At 41.1% G+C, this 20,231-nt stretch overlaps 1 protein-coding gene across 4 annotated transcripts in view; it reads left to right on the forward strand.

Moving 5' to 3' along the window:
- The window catches only part of LOC109927670 (cadherin-18-like), a 578,296-nt gene that overhangs the window by 369,246 nt on the left and 188,819 nt on the right, over nucleotides 1-20,231 (forward strand). The window contains exon 1 of one of the 4 annotated variants that reach the window (XM_048616433.1): nucleotides 18,484-18,578. The exons of the other annotated variants lie outside the window; for them this stretch is intronic. The gene's annotated coding sequence lies outside the window, so the exon portion shown is untranslated. Of the gene's footprint in view, nucleotides 1-18,483; nucleotides 18,579-20,231 lie in introns of those variants that run through there. 4 annotated transcript variants of the gene reach the window in all.

The raw sequence follows: 20,231 nt of genomic DNA on the forward strand, positions 1-20,231 counted from the left end.
CATTTACATGGTGGGAGTGGGGTGGGCTGGTGGGCTGATTTGGAAAACTCTGCTGTTCCTGATCCTAATCCATCTGAGCCAACTGTGGAACACCTCTTGTCAAATCCTCTCCAACCCAATGACCCAATTCATCTCTGGCTCAGCGGATGATCCATCTCTAATATCCCACTCCAGGTGAGCTGCACCCTGTGCAGTTGGTTCAGGTCAAATGTCAGAGTCAATGCATGGTTGTCACGTGACTTCATCAACAACATCTTTTGTTAGAAGTCAAAGGTCACATCCCTGTTTGTACATTGTGTTGCTATCAGAAGTGTCCATTTTAAACGTGGTCATAGAATGAGGGAAGTGGTAGTGTATCTGAGGAAGGGTGACCGGACCTGAAACGTTAACTTTGTTTTTTCCTTCACAGATGCTGCCAGACCTGCTGAGCTTTTCCAGCAACTTCTGTTTTTGTTCCTGATTTACAGCACCCGCAGTTCTTTTGATTTTTATTGGGTAGTGGATGGCACGGAATGGCGGATGTATAAATCCAGAACTGGGCTGCAGGCTTGTGGAACATGCAGACTTGGACAAGCTTTACAACCATGCCATTTCACAATAACTTACACCGAAATATCCTGACCACCCAGGACTATCCCACCAGTGGATAGCAGGGGAAAGAAATCAAAGGCTTTGTACTTGATCACTTGAACAAAGAATATCTGCAGTAGGAAACTGGCACTAGAAGATTAATTGTGATATCCAAAATATGTTGTAAATTTTACGCGTGATTCAGGATTAGCAGGTTAGATTATTAATATTTGGGAAAAATGAGGTGCACGTGTTGTAGAAAATACAAAACCAAAATGAAACAGCTTTTTTCTCCTGTTTATAAAGTATTAGTTGGGGTTTATTAGAGAATCTGAAAGATTAATTTCAGTCTTTGTTTTCTTTTCACACTGATACTCCAGCGATCTGACTGAAAACTGGAATTGTCTGTTTGTGTGTGTGTGTGTGTGTGCACGCGCACCTGTGTGTGCGCGTGCGTGCGCACGTGTATGCATGCCTGTGTGAGTGTGTGTGTGCATGCGTGCGTGCATGTGCGTGTGCGCGCATGTGTGTGTGTGCGCATGTGTGTGTGCACGCATGTGTGCATGCATGTGTGCGTGCGTGTGTGCGCATGTGTGCACCTGCATGTGCGCGTGTGTGCGTGCGTTTATACATGTGTGTGTGCGTGCATGTGCGCGTGTGTGTATGTGCATGTGTGTGTTTGCGTATGTGCATCTGAGTGTGTGCGCACTTGTGTGCATGCGTGTATGCGTGCGTGTGTGAGTGTGCGTGTGTGCATGCATGTATGCGTGCGTGTGTGTGTGTGTGCGTGTGTGTATGTGCATGCGTGTGTGTGTGTGTGGGTGTGTATGTGTACGCGTGTGTGTGCACGCGCGTGTGTGTGTGCGTGTGTGTGCGCGCGTGCGTGTGTGTGCATGCATGTGTGTGCGCGTGTGTGTGTGCACACGTGTGTGTGTGCATGCGTGTGTGTGTGCATGCATGTGTGTGCGTGCGTGTGTGTGTGTGCGCGCATGTGTGTGTGTATGAGCGCGTGTGTGCGTGTGTGTCTGTGTGTGTGTGTGTGTGTGTTTGTCTGTGTGAGAGAGAGAGCAAATCACTCAACTTACCTCTTAACCTGTGTCCTCAGTTTACCTGAACACCTCATTAATTAACATAAACCCTGGTAAAAATTGGGAAGTAATTTGCATGGGCCTCCTCTTCTGGTTGACTGTATATAATGAGCCAGTTTAATGCAGCAGCTTGTGAATGGTGTGCTATAAAACACTGAATGACACAGGCAGAGACACGCTCATCAACTCTGTCCTATTCTGGACCATCGTCAATGTAAATTCTCTCTGACAACCACAAGCATGTTAAATGTCATGATACCATTTTATAAATTGGCATCCAAGGAGCTCTGGTGCTGCCTAATGACATAGGCCAGAGACTTCCAAATACTGACTGACCCAGGCAGAGGGACAGAAACCCAGTAAAAGTCAAACATGGAGAGTAACAGTAATCACTGACGCAGATATAGAGACACAGACAATTACTGACACAGTTACAAAGATACAGACGTGCACACAGTCACTGAAGTAGATACAGATGCACACACACAATCATTGACACTGATAGAGACACTGACAGACAGATACAAATGTGCTGCAGCGTTTCTGCCTTAGGGATAAGGTAAAAGGAATGTAATACAAAAACAATCTGATACAAAATCCATTACAATTTGCCGAAATTGATATTTTTTAAGGACCGTTTTATTGCGCTGAACTATCAATTAGAATGATTTGGGTTGATTAACATATGACACAATTTTTTCCTTAAATTCCCTCTAAGTTTTCTGCCTTTTATTACCTTACCTGGTTATTGATCCCTTTATGCAAGAGAAAAGATTTTCCCCACATAGCTGGCCTACGCTCCTCACAACATTGTCCACCTCAATCAGGTTGCTCCTCAGCCTTCTCTGTTCGATGAAGACAACCCTGGTCTATCTAATCTCTCTTCAGAGCTGAATTGTTCCAACCCAGGCAACATCATGGTGTATCTTCTCTGCACTCCTTACAATGCAACCACATCCTTCTTATAGTGTGGTCATCTGAACTGCACAAAGTACTCTGTCTGTAGCCTAAATAATGGACAGCTTCATCATAATCTCCTTCCTCTCGGATTCAGAACCCAGCCTAATAAAGGCTGACATCCCATTTATCTGTTAACCACATTTTACCCCTATTCTAGTGCCTTTAAAAATCTAGGTACATCCATACCAAGGTGCCCCTGATCCTGTGTACCTCCTAGAGTCCTACCATTCAACATGTACTCCCTTGCCTCGTTAATCTTCTCAAAATACATTACCTCACACTTTTCAAGATTAAATTCCATTTGTCACTATTCAGCCCACCTGACCAGCCTATCAATATCGTCCTGTTATCTAAGACTTTCCTCCTCGCTATTTACAGCATCATAAATTTTTGTGTCATCAGTGACCTTACTGATCATACCTCTTACGTTCATGTCTAGATCACTAACATACACAACAGACAGAGATGGACCCAGCAACAAACCCTGAGGTCCAGTTCATCGTACCTGACTTTTGGGGCAGTTTTGCTTCAGTGATTGCAGAGCTGGCTTCAAGGGAAATCTACATTGGATCTAGAGGATGTGGTGGGGGAATTTGTTGGTGGAATTACTCTCTCATTCCTGTATATTCCTGAAACATGTTTCAGGTCTCAGGAATGTAGACATGACAACTGCTACTTTGTAAGCAGAGGTCTTTGTTGTCAAGCACTTGCTGTTGTAGTTTGTAATTGGCTGAGCTGATGAAACTGACCAGTTGTTGGAGCTCCTCCTCAAACATGGCCTTTTGCGATAATTTGCGATAAATAGTTGCCAGAGGCTGGTGGCATAAACCCGGCAACATAAACATTTCAGTGATGAACAGCATAAGGATCTGCTGAAGAATTTACTGAACTCTTGTGCTTTCTTAAAACCAAGCATGTAGATGACTGTTTCAAATTGACTTTCTGATCTGTTTAAGAAAATTTGTCACAGAACTGACCAAACTGATTTGAAAAAATCCAAATTCCAAAAATGGTTCTAATATATATGACACACCCTTTATCAAAATGCCAAGTGCTCAACCCATTCCACCTCCTGTTTTTGTTGAAGGAGGCACTGCTTGGTTGACTAGATATGGGTTGATATGAGCTTAGTTTTAGGTCAGGCCGAATGTCATACAAACGGAATTGAGATGATCGAGTATGGCTTGCAAATCTGTTGCAGAGTGTGCAATGGTACCGTACGATCCATGTGGAGATCATGGGTACACCACAAACATAATGCAGATACTGAAGGAACTGTTCCATTACTTAGGTCTGTTTAGTTTCGTGAATGCTCTACGCACCATTGTTTGAATAATTTTTGAACGCAACTCTTCCCTGATCTCCTTGCTAGTATGTGTGACTCTAGACCCGCAGCAATGTGGTTGACTCTGAACTGGGATTAGGGATGGGCAATAAATGCTGCCTAGCCAGTATCGTCCTCATCCTGTTAATAAATTAAAAAAATTAGTTCTGTTCACATTGTCCTTCTCCACTCCTTGAATGTCAACTGACTCTATTTTTATTAAATAGCTGCAACAAGAGAGTCTCTGAACCTTTCCTCCACTCAAGCTGAATTACTACTTTTATGCCAACTGCACACACTTATTCCTTTTTCATATCCCAGCTCAACAAATAGAAAATAAAAATATTTCTTATTATTTTGTGCTATCTATTTTCTCGAAGGCCTTTGCCCTGGGCTTTGATGAATGATGTTATAAAGTGAGATTTCCCCACATTTCAACTTCTGGTGGGATCAGGATGTTCCCTAAATGGAGACAGTAGCTAGTAATGCAGGTCACTATTAGTGATTCAGAGATAGCTGTGCACAGAATCTTCTTGGTGCAGGGTGGCACGGTGGCTAAGTCGTTAGCACTGCTGCCTCACAGCTCCACGGACCCAGTTTGATTCCAGCCTCTAGTGACTGTCTGTGCGGAGTTTGCACATTCTCCTCTTGTCTATGTGGGTTTCCTCACACAGTTCAAAGATATGCACATTAGGTGGATTGGCCGTGCTAAATTGCCTGTCGTGTCTGGAGTTGTACAGGCGAGATGGGTTAGCCATGAAAAATGCAGTGTTACAGGGATGGGGTAGGAGTTTGGGTCTGGGTGGGATACTGTTTGGAGGGTTCGTGTGGACCCAATGGGCCTAACAGCCTACTTCCACACTGCAGGCATTCTATGATTCAATATCCCACACTGCCTCTGTGAGTAAATCCCTCACATGGTAATGCGGTGAAGTGAGGATTGTATTACTTCACAATCTCTAACACTGGCTGGAGTTTTCTCTCAACAAAGTTGCAAACTACAATCTATCCAAAGCTAGTTCAGCTAGAGTTCCATTCCATTACTTAAATGATTGATTCTGCTCACAACCATCTGTCTTCTTCCTCATCTATCACTTGCTCTTTTTTATACTGTCTTCTGAATTTCCACTACTTTAAAATCCTTTACTGCATTTTCCAGGGACTACTATCAGTAGGTGTTCAGCACAGACATGCTTACAAGTTGTAATGTTTGTAAACTTTTTTTTTCACACACTGCCTATAAGGATCACTGCTAAGGCCAAGAATTACTGTCCATGCTGTCTGTTGCTAAATATATCTTAGCGAGTCACCTTCTTAACAATGGAATACCTTCCCCTCCATGGCAGAAGATTAGCCACATTGATGGAAGCTGGGAGTCACAGAGAAAACAGACTGGAAAAAGATAACAAGTTCTCTTCCCTGAAAGGTATTTGTGAGCCAATTTGGGGTCTTGTGCCAATCTTGAAGTTTCTTCAACACCATAACCAATATTAGCTGATTGGTTGAATTGATTTACGCTCTAGTAGGATATTTTAGAATCATAAAATTTTACAATGTAGAAGGAGGCCATTTGACCTGGCTCCTAAAAGACCTACACAGCTGGCCCTAATCTCCAGCCCTATCTCTGTAGCCCTCTAAATTCATCCCTTTCAAATATATATCCAGCTTTCTTTTGAAACCTCAAATGGAATTCACCTCCATCACTCCCTCAGGCAATGCATTACAATCCTAACAACTCTCTGAGTAAAGAAGTTTCTTCTCATCTCACTCCTAGCTTTCTTGCTGACAAACTTGAAATTGTGACCCCGAGTTACTGACATACCAACTGGTAGAAACAGAATATTCTTCTTTGCCCTGTCAAAATTGTTCATAGTTTTGAACACCTCAAACAATAAAGTCACTTCCAAGGAGAATAAGCTCAATTTCTCTAATCTTTCCTTGTATCTAAAATCCCACATTTCCTGGGATCATTCGAGTAAATTGACTTTGAACTCTCTCCAGGGATTTAACATCCTTCCTCCAATGAGATGCCCAGAACTGAACACAATACTCCAAATAATTGAATAATATTTTATAATAAAATGTTATAATAATTTATCATTATACATTTTATCTGACACATCGATACTTTGGACATCTCCTGTAACATAAGCTACTGATTGTGGTTGTTCTGGTATTGAAAAATTCAAAAAGACATTTATTACAGTGGACTGTTACAAGTATATACATTGTATTTACAGGAATATGTGCATCCTGTAGAATGGATTGTATCCAGACACAATTGTATTGCTGCCCATCCTGTATCATCTCATTGTGTTCTTCATTGCCTTCTGAAGAAATATTTCCCTTTGAACTTCTCCCATTTTAACAGGGTCTCTACAATGCAGGTTCGTCATCAACCAATCAACCATAATTATCCTCATGAATGGCAGGACACTGGGTAGTCCAGAGGAATACAGGGATCTTGGAGTAATTATTCACAGATCCCTGATGTCAGCGGAGCACGTGAATAGGATAGTTAAGAAGGCATATGGGACACTGGCTTTCATCAGTCATAGCATAGAGTATAAGTGCAAGAAGGTAATGGTGGTGTGGTACAGAGCATTGGCCAGGCCACAGCTGGTGTACTGTGTGCAGTTCTGGTCACCTCATTACAGGAAGGATGTGATAGCAGAGAGGAGGTACAGACTGAGGGGATCATGAATTAGGTGTATATGATTATGAGGGACAGGGTGAACAGAAAGCAGCTATTCCCCTTGGTTCAGGGGTCAATCACAAGGGGGTTTAATTTTAGAATAAAGGGCAGGAAATTCAGAGGGGATTTGGGAAAAGAAATTTTTCACTCAGTGGGTGGTGGGAATCTGGAATGCATGGCCTTGGGAAGGTAGTGGAGGCTGGAAACTTTACAACTTTTAAAAAGTTATTTGGATGAGCACTTCACATATCATAACATTCAAGGACATGAGACAAGTGCAGGAACTTGGGATTAGCACACCTTCAGTGGTAGTTATGTCGGTGCAAACTCAATGGGCCGAAGGGCCTTTTCTGCATTGTATGAATCTATGAATATGTCATTCTAACTTTTACTGATAATTAAGCTTTTTTTTTGACTTACAAAACACCAGGCCAATGATGTTGTCTTTCTGATTATGAAGAACCATACCATTTCTATTTTTTGATCATTCATGAACCTTCGTATTGATCATATGTTGTGTTCAACAAAATTGTCCACATCCATTTAAGACACCTTAACTCAAATACCTTGAGATTTCCTTCTCCTGTGTTCAGTTTTCTGAACATTGCAATTTTGAGACCGTGTCGAACATTACAGAGCTCTGCCTGTTGCTAGTGTAATTTTACAGTTGTGCAGAAGCACTGTCTTGTTGTTAAATAACCTGTCTGCAAATGCTGTGCTCCATTTAGCTTTCTTGTTTCTGTTAACAACCCTTAATTGTCATTCTTTTCCAACAGATTGCACAGGTCTCTTGTGCTGGAGGCTCAATGGCTGGGAGAGTAAATTTATATCTCCCATTACATTTTTGAAATTCTTACAAATTTTGTTCCAAATTAAACAAAAATATCACTCTGAATCTTGCAATCTTACACCTTCTTATATTTTTAACACCTTTTTAAGACTATTATAACTTAAGGTCTCCACTGCCCATCAATCTTTCTGCTTAAAATCTCCTGCAGTGATAGCTCTCCTCAGATTGCTATAAAGGGATAAGCCTGAACACCCTTTTCAAACTAAACCCTGTCTTTCAGTAGATATTCATGAGGCAAGTTGCCAATTTCCTCTGAAGGTGATAATCCCTAGGTATGCATAATCAGAATATTTGGCACAATAAGAAGGGTCTGCAGAAAATATTTGGAAAGGTTAATATTTTGAAGATGGAAAGCAATAATGGTAAATACATTGTGGCCATTGATAATCAAAGACTTAAGCTGAAGTTTTTTTATCTATGATGACACACATTGGTCAAACTGAATTAAATATTTATCATTCACTTCTGAGATGTGGGTGTTGCTGTCTGGACCATCATTTTTTACCCATCGCTGTTGCCCTTGAGAAAGTGGTGGTGAGCTGCTTTCTTGAACCGCTGCAGTCCATGTGCTGTAGTTTGACCCACCTTTGGGAGGGAATTCCAGGATTTTTACCCAGCAACAGCGAAGGAATGGCGATATATTTCCAAGTCAGGATGGTGAGTGGCTTGGAGATGCAGGTGTTCCCATAAATCTGCTGCCCTTGTCCTTTGAGATGGGAAGTGGTCTTGGGTTTGGAAGATGTTGCCTGAGGATCTTTGGTGAATTTCTGCAGTGTGCATCTTGTAGATAGTACACCCTGCTACTACTAAGTGTCAGTTGTGGAGGGAGTGGATGTTTGTGGATGTAATGCTAATCAAGCAGGCTGCTTTGTCCCAGTGATGTCAAGCTTCTTCAGCGTTGTTGGTGCTGCATTCTTCCAGGCAAGTGGGGAGTATTCCATCACACTCCTGACTTGTGCCTGTAGGACAGGCTTTGGGGAGTCAGGAGGTGAGTTACTCGCTCTAGTAACCATCCTGATTATCCTATAACTCAATCTTGTCAATGTTATTCTTGTCATGATTTATAACATAAAGGTGCTGTGCAAAACTAAGTAGTTGTTCCTGTCATATCACTGTCACAGATATATGTTTGAAGGTGTACTTTTACTTTAAATGACCAGCTCATGCCTTTGAAAATATTCTTACTTGAGCCTAAACTTTGATACTGTATCAACAGCCAGCTCCATCACTTTCTACTGTGTAGAGTGTACCTTATTTGATTCATTGCAACCCTCTTCTGACACTTCATGCAAAATCTGCTTTGATAGATGAGTCAGTCAAGCTTGCTCCCCGTTGTTAGACACTAACAGTCCCCATTAACAGCTATTCACCCTCCTTGCCTGATCATTATCCACTCCTTCGTCTGTCCAACTGTTCTTCTGTCTCTTTGGGCTCTTTCCCCACCTATCATCTACTCCTTATCCCCTGTCCCCACCCTATCTTCTGCATAAAAAGCAACTTTTTCCTAGCTATCATCAGTTCTGAGTCACTGGATCCAAAACGTTAATCCTGATTTCTCTTCACAGATGCAGCCAGGTCTGCTGAGCATTTCCAACAATTTCTGTTTCTGTTTCTGATTTCCAGCATCCGCAGTTCTTTCAGTTTTTGTTGAGCTTGCTGCTTTGGTCTGATTCAACACATGACTTTGTCTCATTGGAGACTTGAGATCTTGAAAGTAGCTTCCACTTCCTCCAAGCAGTTGGACCCTCACTGATTTTCCCAAATGGGCTACAATCTGCCATGGAATGAGCTGCAAACCAAACCCATTTCACTTGACGTGAAAATTATTCCTTCACAGTATAAATATGATGCAAATCTGTGAGGCCACAGAAGTCTGTTTAAATAAGTGAGTGAGGTTATAATCTGTAAATGATCCACAATGATCTGAGGTAACACATCTCCCAAAATTGATTAAAGTATGTCTTGCATTTTATGTTAGAGCTTATTTTAATCCTCATAATCAAACAGAATGTAAATGTAATACCTCAGTTCCTTCAAGGCTACAGTTTCTAATCTTCTTTTCACAGCCTAACGTTTAAAGTTCCTGATGTTCTATTTATTGAAGATCAAGTAATCGTTCAGATGTGTATTTGCAGAGGGTTTGGTGATGAGCAGTTTCTGACTCAGTAACAGTAATTCATACAAGCAATCCAATCGCCATTTCCTCTGTTCTGTAATTCTCAGCTGCAGTTCAAGTAAAGCTCCCCCACGCACAATTTGCCTGCTGCAGCTCAAATGTGACTCTGTTCACATTCCTCTCATCTGCTTTTGAAACTCATTTATCTTTACATTTCTTCATTTTAATATAAAATCACCATCCACCTCCTAAGGGGCTGGGTTTTAGTTTAATTAAAATATATTAAAGTTACAGTATAGCCCTATCAGTGTTTACTTTCTGTGATCATAAAGATCTACCCACATTTCACCAACCTGACACTCCCCAAGTCTTTCATGCACCTCGCCAATTTGCAAACAAATGTTGACACAGATTCTCCTCCAGCCAAATGTAACATGAGTCTTACACTGTTGTAAGTGAAAAGCAGTAAACATCACTGTACAAAGACGATATCTGGAACACTCCGAAGCTCCATGTGATCTGACATTTGTAAAACATCACTCCTTTCGCACTAGCTCAGTGGAATAAAGGAAGACCAGAATCTACGGGATGCTTCCTCCAAGTGTTGTTAAACATGGATGAGTACCGATTCATCAGCTGAGGAAGCATGGTATGTGGTAATCAGCAGGAGTTCCCCTTCCTATGTTTAACATGGTGCCGTGAGACTTCATGGGTTCAGAAGTCAATGTGAGTCCAACTCCCTCTTGACTGTATACCACTGTGCCGCCACCTCTGCTGGATCCAGGGATGGTGATGGTGGTATCTGGGACATTTCCTATAAGGTATGATTCCATGAGTATGACTATATCAGGCTGTTGTTTGACAGCTCTCCTAATTTTAGTTCAAACACCCAGCTATAAACAAGGAAGACTTTGCAGGGATAGCAGGCCTTGGTTTGTTGGTGGGTGATTTAATTGGTCTAGTTCTTTTCTTCAGATATTGTAGCAGTCTGATCCAACTGAGTGGCTAGCTTGACCACTTCAGAGGACATTTAACAGTCAACCACAATGCTGTGGGCCTGGAGACATATGTAGGCCAGACCAGGTAAGGATGGCAGTTCCCATCCCTAAAGCACTTACATGAATTAGTCATCATGGTTAGATAGTTGCCATTAAAAATCAAAAATTCATCAAATGAATTGAGTTTTTACCATTTGTTGGGATTTGAACTCATCTCCCTAGAAAATTAGATTGGGTCTTTGGATTACTGGTCCAGTGGCATTACCACCATATGACTCCCTCCCCCCTATATTCCAAAATGTGTTTCTCATATAGCCTTGATTGGGAGAGAAACTCTTTACTGATGTGTGTATTTGATGTTCATAAATAGGTACAATAATGACTGATTTAACACTGTTGAACCTAGAATTGTTTTGAGTGACTTATAATTTTATCAGGATATTGACCTGAGTTCTTGTTCCTTTTTCAATAGCTGTTAGTAAAATACTATAAGGCTGGACAGAGCTTGGACTGGATTTAACAAGTTTTCTTAGATATACAACAGTTTAATCAATAGAGGTAAATACCCACAAAAATAAAAACTGGCAGAGATATTAAACAATGTGTAAGTTCACCATGATGCAATTGTACACACCTTCTTCGTTGTGAATCATCGAGTTTGTCAGACAGTGCAGATTTGTGCTCAGTGCTGCAATGGGGGATTTGCAAAGATAATTTCTGCATCTTCATTCTGGTCAACCTACAGTAGAATGGGGAAAACTGCACAAAACATTAACCAACTGAGTAGAGTGATAATATATGGAATGTGACACTTTAGGACAGAATATTTAATGGTATAAATTTGCCTCAAATTCAGGTATTTGCAAATGCGACACATTATTAGCTTTGTATAACTTAAAGTTTTCAGACCAGTCTGACTCCATCCCCATGATGTGAGATAAAGATTGAAGACCATTTTGAGCTTCAAATGAGTGAACGTGATGATGTGATTCAACACAGTTGTCTCAACTAATGTTTCAATAAACACCAGTGGAACTAAAATGTGGGTGTAATGAAATAATCATCATCCAATGGCTGATGTGAGTTTTTGATTTTGTGAATTGATCTGAGACAATCCAATGATAAAGTGTCACATAAATATAAATATTCTTTACAATTTTGTGTAGAACAGGAAATATTTTCAATGATTCATGTGAAAGATGATAAGAATACCACTGCTGAACAGTAAACTCGACGGTGTTCAGCAGCAGATTAGAAAGTAAGTTATCAGGGCACATTCAAATGTTGCAGTGAGGATTGAGAATATCCTTCCTGAATTTCAAAATCTAACTCACAGTAATTTTTTTTTCTACAATTACTTCGTATAATTAATCATTCAAATCAGAGCTCACCGGATTTCTGTGATTTTTTTTGGATCTTGGTTTTAGTGATGTTGATTGACAGTGAACAGTTACCAAGTCAGACAAGGTTTTAACAGTATGTTTTTCAGTAACATTTGTCAGTAAGCAATTAAAAAAAACAGTATGCATCTGTAAAGAGAGATGCATGAATTGTTTTATGTTTCATGATGATTGACACCAGGAATGCAAACTCACAATATTGATTTTAATTAGTGAGCATCTGACAGAAATATTCACATCAGCTGAGAATTTTTAACAATTCGAGGGGTAACCAATCTGACTCAGTTCGGTGTGAATAAGAACATTTCTTTGAAATGCGTACATTTCCCAATAGGAATGAAAGAATCAAATTGAGTCTAATTCAGTTTTTAGGGCAATCAGAAAATGGTAAAAGTACGTCAGTGCTTGGTTACGAATATAAATCAGAGGGAGGTAGTGGCATAGTGGTAATGTCACTGGATTAGTGATCCAAAATCCCAGGTTAATGTTTTGGGTTAGGGTTAAGGACATAGGTTCAAATCTCACTATAGCAGAAGATGAAATTTGAATTTAGCAAAGGACTGGAACAAAAGATAGTTTAACAGTGGTCTTGAAACCAGTGTGTCAATTGTCATAAACATAAAACCTGGTTCACTAATGTCCTTCAGGAAAAGAAACTACTGCCCATACCCAGTCAGGCCTACATGTGACTCCAGACCCACAACGATGTGGTTAACTCCTAACTGCTTCTGAGGAATTTGGAATGGGCAATAAATACTAACCTAGCCAGCAATGGCCACATCCTGTGAATGAAAATGGGGTTATTTACTAGAATTGAAAAGCTGAGAATGTATGTTAAGCTTCTCATAGAATCCTTACAGTGTGGAAGCAGGCCATTTAGCTCATCAAGTCCACACCAACCCTCCGAAGACCATCTCACCCAAACTTGTAACCCTTCATTTCCCACAGCTAATCCACATAACCTGCACATCTGTGGACATTATGGACAATTTAGCATGGCCAATCCATCCCTAACCTGCACATCGTCAGACTATGGGAGGAAACCATGCCAACACAGGGAGAATGTGCAAACTCCACAAAAAATGGTCGCCCGAGGCTGGAATCCAACCTAGGTTCCTGACATTGTGAGGCAGTATGCCTACCACTGAGCCACTGTGCTGCCCCTAAGCTTCTATCAAAGCTTAATTAGACCAAAAGTACTGTGCACCTTTCCAGTCCCTGTATTATGAATAGAATGGATTTTGGGATACTGCAGCCGGTGCAAAAATAATTCACTAGAATGACAACATAGCTGACGTGTTACCTGATACGACTGTTTCAGATTATGAAAAGGGTTAGAATAGGAAAAAGTGGAATGAAAATGTCTCTTTTGTGAGATGGACCAAATCTACTAAGAATATTCACTAAAAAAGCCAATAGGAAATTCAGCAAAAACCTTTTTAGTCATGCAGTGTTTACAATATGCAGCTCACTATCATAGGGAGTAGTTTATGTAGATAGCAAAGAAGTATTTAAGGGGAAGCTAGATAAATACATGAGGAAGAAAAGGAATAGAAAGATACCTTGACAAGCTATGATCAAATACACTAGGTAAACATATAGGGTGCAGCAGGTGGTAAAGAAGATAAATGGGATGTTGGCCTTCATCAGAAGAGGAACAGGGATGTACATGGCCTTGGTTAGACCACACCTGGAATATTGTGTACAGTTTTGGCCTCCTTATTTGAGGAAGAATGTTGTGGCTATAGAGAGAGTGCAGCAAAGGTTTAGCAGATTGATTTGTGGGATGGTGGGACTGGATCAGTTAGGACTATATTCACTGGAGTTTAGATGAATGAGAAAGAGAACCACATAGACACTTCTAAAATTCCAAAAGGACTAGACAGGGTAAACACGGGAAGGATGCTCCCAATGTCTAGAAGTTCCTGAACCAGGGTCACAGTCTAACGTACAGAGTAAGCCATTTCTGAAGGAGCCAAGGAGCAATTTCTTCACCTAGATAGTTTTGAACCTGTGGAATTCTCTGCCACAGGTAGCTTTTGAGGCCAAACCATTAAGTATTTTCAAGATGCAGATTAATATATTTCTTACCGCTAAAGACATCAAAGGGTATGGGGAGAAAGTGGGAACACGGAACTAAATTGGATAATTAGCCATGATTATATTGAATGGCAGAGCAGAGACAAAAGGGCTGAATGGCCTACTTCTGCTCCTAGTTTTGATGTTTCTACGAAGTAGGTTGAGAGAGACTTGCATGCAGCATAAACCCCAACATAAACCACTCAGACAGAATGGTCTATTTCTTCCTAAATTCTGTCTATTACTTATCATGAGTGACTTGTAAGTTTAAAACAAGGTAAGGATCTCTGAGGTTATCAATAGTGCATCATCACTTCCTGTTGACTTTACAATACAGTTGGCGAAATGAGGCAAAAATTGTTTTGTCTGGCAGTGATTATCAGAGATACCACATTGTCATGGGTCAGTCTTGGATCTAATTTCTGATCACCTTGAACTTGAACTGGTGTGGAGCCTCGAAAACAGCTTCAGGATTTGAATCAAAAAACAAAAGTTGCTGGAAAACCTCAGCAGGTCTGGCAGCATCTGTGAGGAGAAATCAGAGTTACCACTTCAGGTCAGGTGACCCTTCCTCAGAACCTCAGATTCTCAGATTTCCTTCCTCAGCTTTCCATTCCAACCTTTTTTTCTTGTCCACTTTCTCTGCACAGATGCTGCCAGATCTGATGAGTTTTTCCAGCAACTTCTGTTTTTGTTTCTGATTTAGAGCATCCGCAGTTCTTTTGGTTCTTATTCAGGATTTGAATACTGATTTTACCCGAATTTGCTGAAGCAAAGTGTATTGTCTCCACTACCCCTTTTCCAAAGTATCTGTACAATGTGCTGGTTAACATACAATGATATATCTCGGAATCATTCTGGGATCAAGGGAGAGGATGCTCTGAGAGGATGCAAGGGAGAGGAGCCCAGCACTCTCACCAGTGACAATACGATAGCCTTGATCTGTGAATCCAAGCTCCATTTAGTTGCAGCTCCTTGCTGGGACATTGGACTCTGACTTTACCCAAACAGCAGAGAAGTTGGTGAATATTAATATCAAGGAATAAATCTTTTTGTTCACTATGCATGCAAATAACAGAACACTTCAGATATTATTAACTATCAGTGTGTAAATGCTCAAAAAATGTAAATGGCGTGTCATGTAATTCGTTGACATGATGTTAATGTGATCAAAACCATTAAGGTAGCTAGTATTAAACTGAATTGCTACACCAGGCAAGGACAGGAACGTAAATACATACATTTCTGTAGCACCTTCCATGTCCTCAGGATGTTCAAAATCGTTTTGCAGTGAACAAAGTTCTTTGAAATGTGAGGAAAAATTTTCAGCCGTTTTGACAGTTGGCAAGGAAGTTGAGAAAGTACAAAAAGAATGAAGAGATCAGAACCTCAACATTGAGAAGAAAATATACAATTGTCCCTCAAGTTTTGAATGTCAAATTCAGACCCATAGAGTCGTGCAGCATAAAAGAAACCCTTCGGCCCATTGAGTCAGATTAGTTTGGTGTGAGATACATGTGTGCTCTTGCAAAAGCGTGCAAGTGACAGACTTCCTGAGCCCCAAAGTCAAATCCTGACAAAGCCATGCTGACTTCCCCTGATCAAACTTTGCCTCTCCAAGTGCAGATTGGTTCACTCCTGAATTTTCTCCGGTAGTTTCCATATCATTTATCTCTATCACCCTTCCAATCACTGGCATCTCATTATTAGTCAAATCACCTCATTTATTTAACACTTTCAATTCCTCCCTCATTCTCTGATAAACATGATGGGATGAATTGCAAACACGAACATCAGTGGTTGCTTGGTGCCAGGAGCTAATGACTTGTTTCTCTGGCCCTTCAAATATCGTATATCTTCACCATAATATCTCTACCCCATGTACACTGTTCTCTGCTAGCCTTCTTACACGCAGATTGGCATTACCAACCACCTGCCTCATCACATTATCAAGACTGCTCTCAGTCCAATTTCCACACCACTTCAAACCCTCTGGACTTGACTGTGGAACTCAGGAGGTGTGTGGCATGCAGGCTTCTGCCAGGTTCCTTTGTGCACAGGAGTAGGTGTGCATCTCATGTATGCATTCAGGATAGTGTTTTCTCAACCTGCACTTTCCTGGAGACTGCCAGCTGTGTGGGTGGCATTGTCTTTTTGAGGGAGAGGTAGCAGCCTGAGGGAGGTGCTGTACAGTTAGGTGGTTGGACATGTTGCTGCATGGCACCATGCTACAGCAATGTCACACCTGCAGGAGGTACCCAAACTATCATTCCTAGAAAGCAAAGTCCTGAAGGGGTTGGGGGTGGGGCGGTGTCAGGGGCATGTTCCAGGCAGCCATGGGGTTTGGAGGCTTTGTCCAAGGGACAAAGACACCAAGGAACTCGCCACAGTCACTCCTGTGGTCAAGTACAACTCGTTTGGGGATTCCAGGTCTAATGGACATCAGTCCAAATGCTGGGATTGCCTACAAAATGGCAAGGCAGTGGAGGTGGGCAGGTGGAATAGTGGATGGGAGAGGTATTAGTGGTGATCCAGGTGCAGGAGAAATGTAGAGATGTCTCCAGTGAGTGAGTAGGAAGGGTTTGTATTTTGGGAGAACGAGTTGGGTGAGAGATGCGGAGTGGACATAATGCAGGCAATAGTGAGAATTATTGTCCATGAGCCTTGGTGTGATGCATTAACAGAGACAGACTTAGAATGAGCAGTGGCCCTGTGAGTGTAAGGTATCGGAAAGAAGATTATCTGAAATTGCACGACACCAGGTTATGGCCCAACAGGGTTATTTGAAAACACAAGCTTTCTGAGTCTTACTCCTTCTTCAGGTGTCAGAAAGAAGATGGTAGCACTTGCCCCTTTGGAGCACAGTAGATCATTAACTTCATCCTGGGCTGCTGTGTTTTTATGTGTTACCTGGGACTGAGTGGTGACCCATGCTGTAATGTGGCTCTAAGCTGGCTACATCAGCTCAGCACGATGCAGCACTGCTGTCCTCTCCACAACCTGGTGGACTAGCACCTACAGGCCCCTGTCATGTAAACCAGGAGCTAACATCTCTTTCTGCTGCATTTCCTGGATGTAGACACTCGAGAACCACCGAAGAGAGCCAGTTCCTGGCTCACAGCATCTGAGGTGGGTTTAATTCTAGCATTGACAGCAAGAAGGCTGGATGGTCCCAACAATGACCTGCACTTCTGCACAATTCTTCCAGAAAAGAGCCTGTAGAGCCTGGATCTATAACTAATGAGGTACAGTGTGGAAGCAATAGTCTAGTGATATTATCGCTGGACTGTTAATCCAGAGGCATCGGCAATGTTCTGGGGACATGGGTTTGAATCCTGCCATGGCAGATGGTGGAGTCTGAGTTCAGTAAAATTTTGGAATTAAGAATCTAATGATGACCATGAAACCATTGTTGATTGTCAGAAAAACCCATTTGGTTCACAAATGTTCTTTTGGGAAGGAAACTGCCATCCCTACCAGGTCTGGCCTACATGTGATTCCAGACCCACAGCAATGTGATTAATTCTTAACTGCCCTCTGGGATGGGCAATAAATGCTGGCATAGATTCTGTTATCCCGCAAATGATTAAAAAGGAAAGTGGAAGATTATATGTGCTCATTGGTGGCCCGGACCCAGGAAATCTCACTCAATAAAACTCATTCACTGAATGTGGGAATACCCAGCTTTCAGTTCGTGCTGTAACGTAGATTACTAGTGTATAGAAAGAACTTGAAGTGAGTAAAAATGTGCTGATGTTTGAGCGAATGGGGCATTAAGAATAGGCTGGGGCTATTTTCACTGGAGCGTTGGAGGCTAAGGGATGAACTTACAGAGGTTTATAAAATCATGAGGGGCATGGAAAGGGTAAATAGCCAAGGATTTTTTTTTTTCCTGGGTTTGGAGAGTTCAAAACTAGAGGGTATATGTTTAAGGTAAGAGGAGAAAGATCTAAAGGAGACCTAAGGGGCAACTTTTTCACGCAGAGGGTGGTGCATGTATGGAATGAGCTGCCAGAGGAAGTGGTGGAGGCTGGTACAATTGCAACATTTAAAAGGCATCTGGAAGGGTATATTAATTTGAAGGGTCTAGAGGAATATGGGCCAAATGCTGGCAAGTTGGACAAGATCTATATAGGATCTGGTTGGCATGGACGAATTGGACCAAAGGGTCTGTTTCCATGCTGGACATCGCTATGACTCTCAGACCCTGGGAATGAGGCAGAAAAACTTACTGACCCAAAACTGGCTGTCTTTATAGCCTGCGAAATGCTCAAGAAAATAGCAAAGCAATATACCACATACAGTAATGCTTCTTTGAATCTTAATGCATGGACAGGAGAATATCAAACAAATCTTCAGTGTGCGTTTCTAATGTTACAGGATCTCTGTTGGGAGCACAGATCAGAACATTTCTCCCATACCTTGAACTCCAACCTGAAGCTCATTAACCAGTGAAGATGTCATAGAATAGAAATGATAATAGTCAACACTGGAACGGGTTAGTACTATGAAGCACCAGCCTCTTCCCTAACACTGATCTGTCTGTATACCAGTAGAACTGGCTGCAGGGTGATGGAAGCTTTACTCTGTGTGCAGCAAAATTTGTTTAGTTTTTGTCGGTGGTAAATGCCAAGGTAAAAAGCAACTACCTGGGATCCTGGAGGATCAAATTGTTGTTTAGATAGAATTGAATTGCTATCTTACTCCTTTAAGCTGATGGGGAGTTTCAAATTCTGGTCAGACCAGAGGGAAAAAAAATCACATGGGGTTAACTTGAAAATATCTTTCCCTTTTGAAGTGAGTTTAGGATAATTATCCCCTCTGATGTAGCCTTCAGATGAATCAAGGATATATGTATCAGGATGGCCTCCAATTTACATCATACGTTCTGTTGTTACTTTTAAATATTATAAGGAGTTGATTGAGGAGTTGATCTCAAGACATTTATTTGTCGTTAAATAGTAAATCCCAGGGCAGCTGATGAACTGGAGTTTATCGGTATCACAGACTGAAGAGCCAGGAAATTGAAACCTGATGCTACAGCATTGCACGTGGGAGAAGGTTCTAATCCCAGAAAGGCCCCATTGTAAAAGTGGTCATGGGCATTTACATTGAGAAAACGTTGAGATGAACCATATGTGGTCTCTCTTTATTCAATCAATCTATGAGTTACCTACTAATAATTTTATGGCTCGTAGACCCTCCTTGGTTAATCATAACATCTATCTGGTGTTTTTTTTGTGTAACAGAGTGTCCTCTTTTCATTAGAAAAGCTTTAAAAGTTATCTATGAATTATTTCTGATTTAACAATTGTCATATTTCTAAGATCAGAATTTCCAGATTCACATAAATTGTTGACATGAAAATACTCATGATCTGAAAGCTACTCCCAAAATGCTAAACAAAACTGTTGGAATCTCTGTGGGACCCACCAATCAGAATAAGTAAATGAACTTAAAGAAGAAAGCTATCAATACTTTTATTTTTGCAACTTTTCTTTTTAACACAAATCTGAATCAACATAAATTAAATCTAAATTAATAAGCAAACGATACTTCAATTAGTATGTAAAATTTTGCATTAAATAGGTGAAAAAATAAAGATGTAGTTCACTCAAACATTAAGCACCCACAGTACTCCACACACAAATGTGGCACTGCAAAGTTCCATGGTACCACAATGTGTTGTTGTTTATTCATCCAAGGTTGATCAAGAGTTGTATCTGGCAACATGTTTCACCACTTATTCTCACAGTGTGAGTACCATCAACTCACACAGAGTTTGGTACATATATGAAACGAACTGCCAGAGGAAGTGGTAAAGGCAGGTACAATTACAATGTTTAAAAGACATTTAGACAGGTACATGAAGAGGAAAGGTTTAGAGGGATAAAAACCAAAAGAAATGCAGATGCTGTAAATTAGGAACAAAAGACAGAAGTTGCTGGGAAAACTCGATAGGCCTGGCAGCATCTGTGAAGAAAAAATCAGAGTTAACGTTTCAAGTCCGGTGACCCTTCCTCAGAATTCAAGGTTTAGAGGGATATGGGCCAAATGCAGGCAAGGAGACTAGTTCAGTTTAGGGAACCTGGTCAGCATGGACGAGCTGGGCCAAAGGGTCTGTTTGTGTGCTTTATGACTCTATAACTAG

This window comes from Rhincodon typus, chromosome 2, assembly GCF_021869965.1.
Source record: "Rhincodon typus isolate 14 chromosome 2, sRhiTyp1.1, whole genome shotgun sequence".
Taxonomy (NCBI): Eukaryota; Metazoa; Chordata; class Chondrichthyes; order Orectolobiformes; family Rhincodontidae; genus Rhincodon; species Rhincodon typus.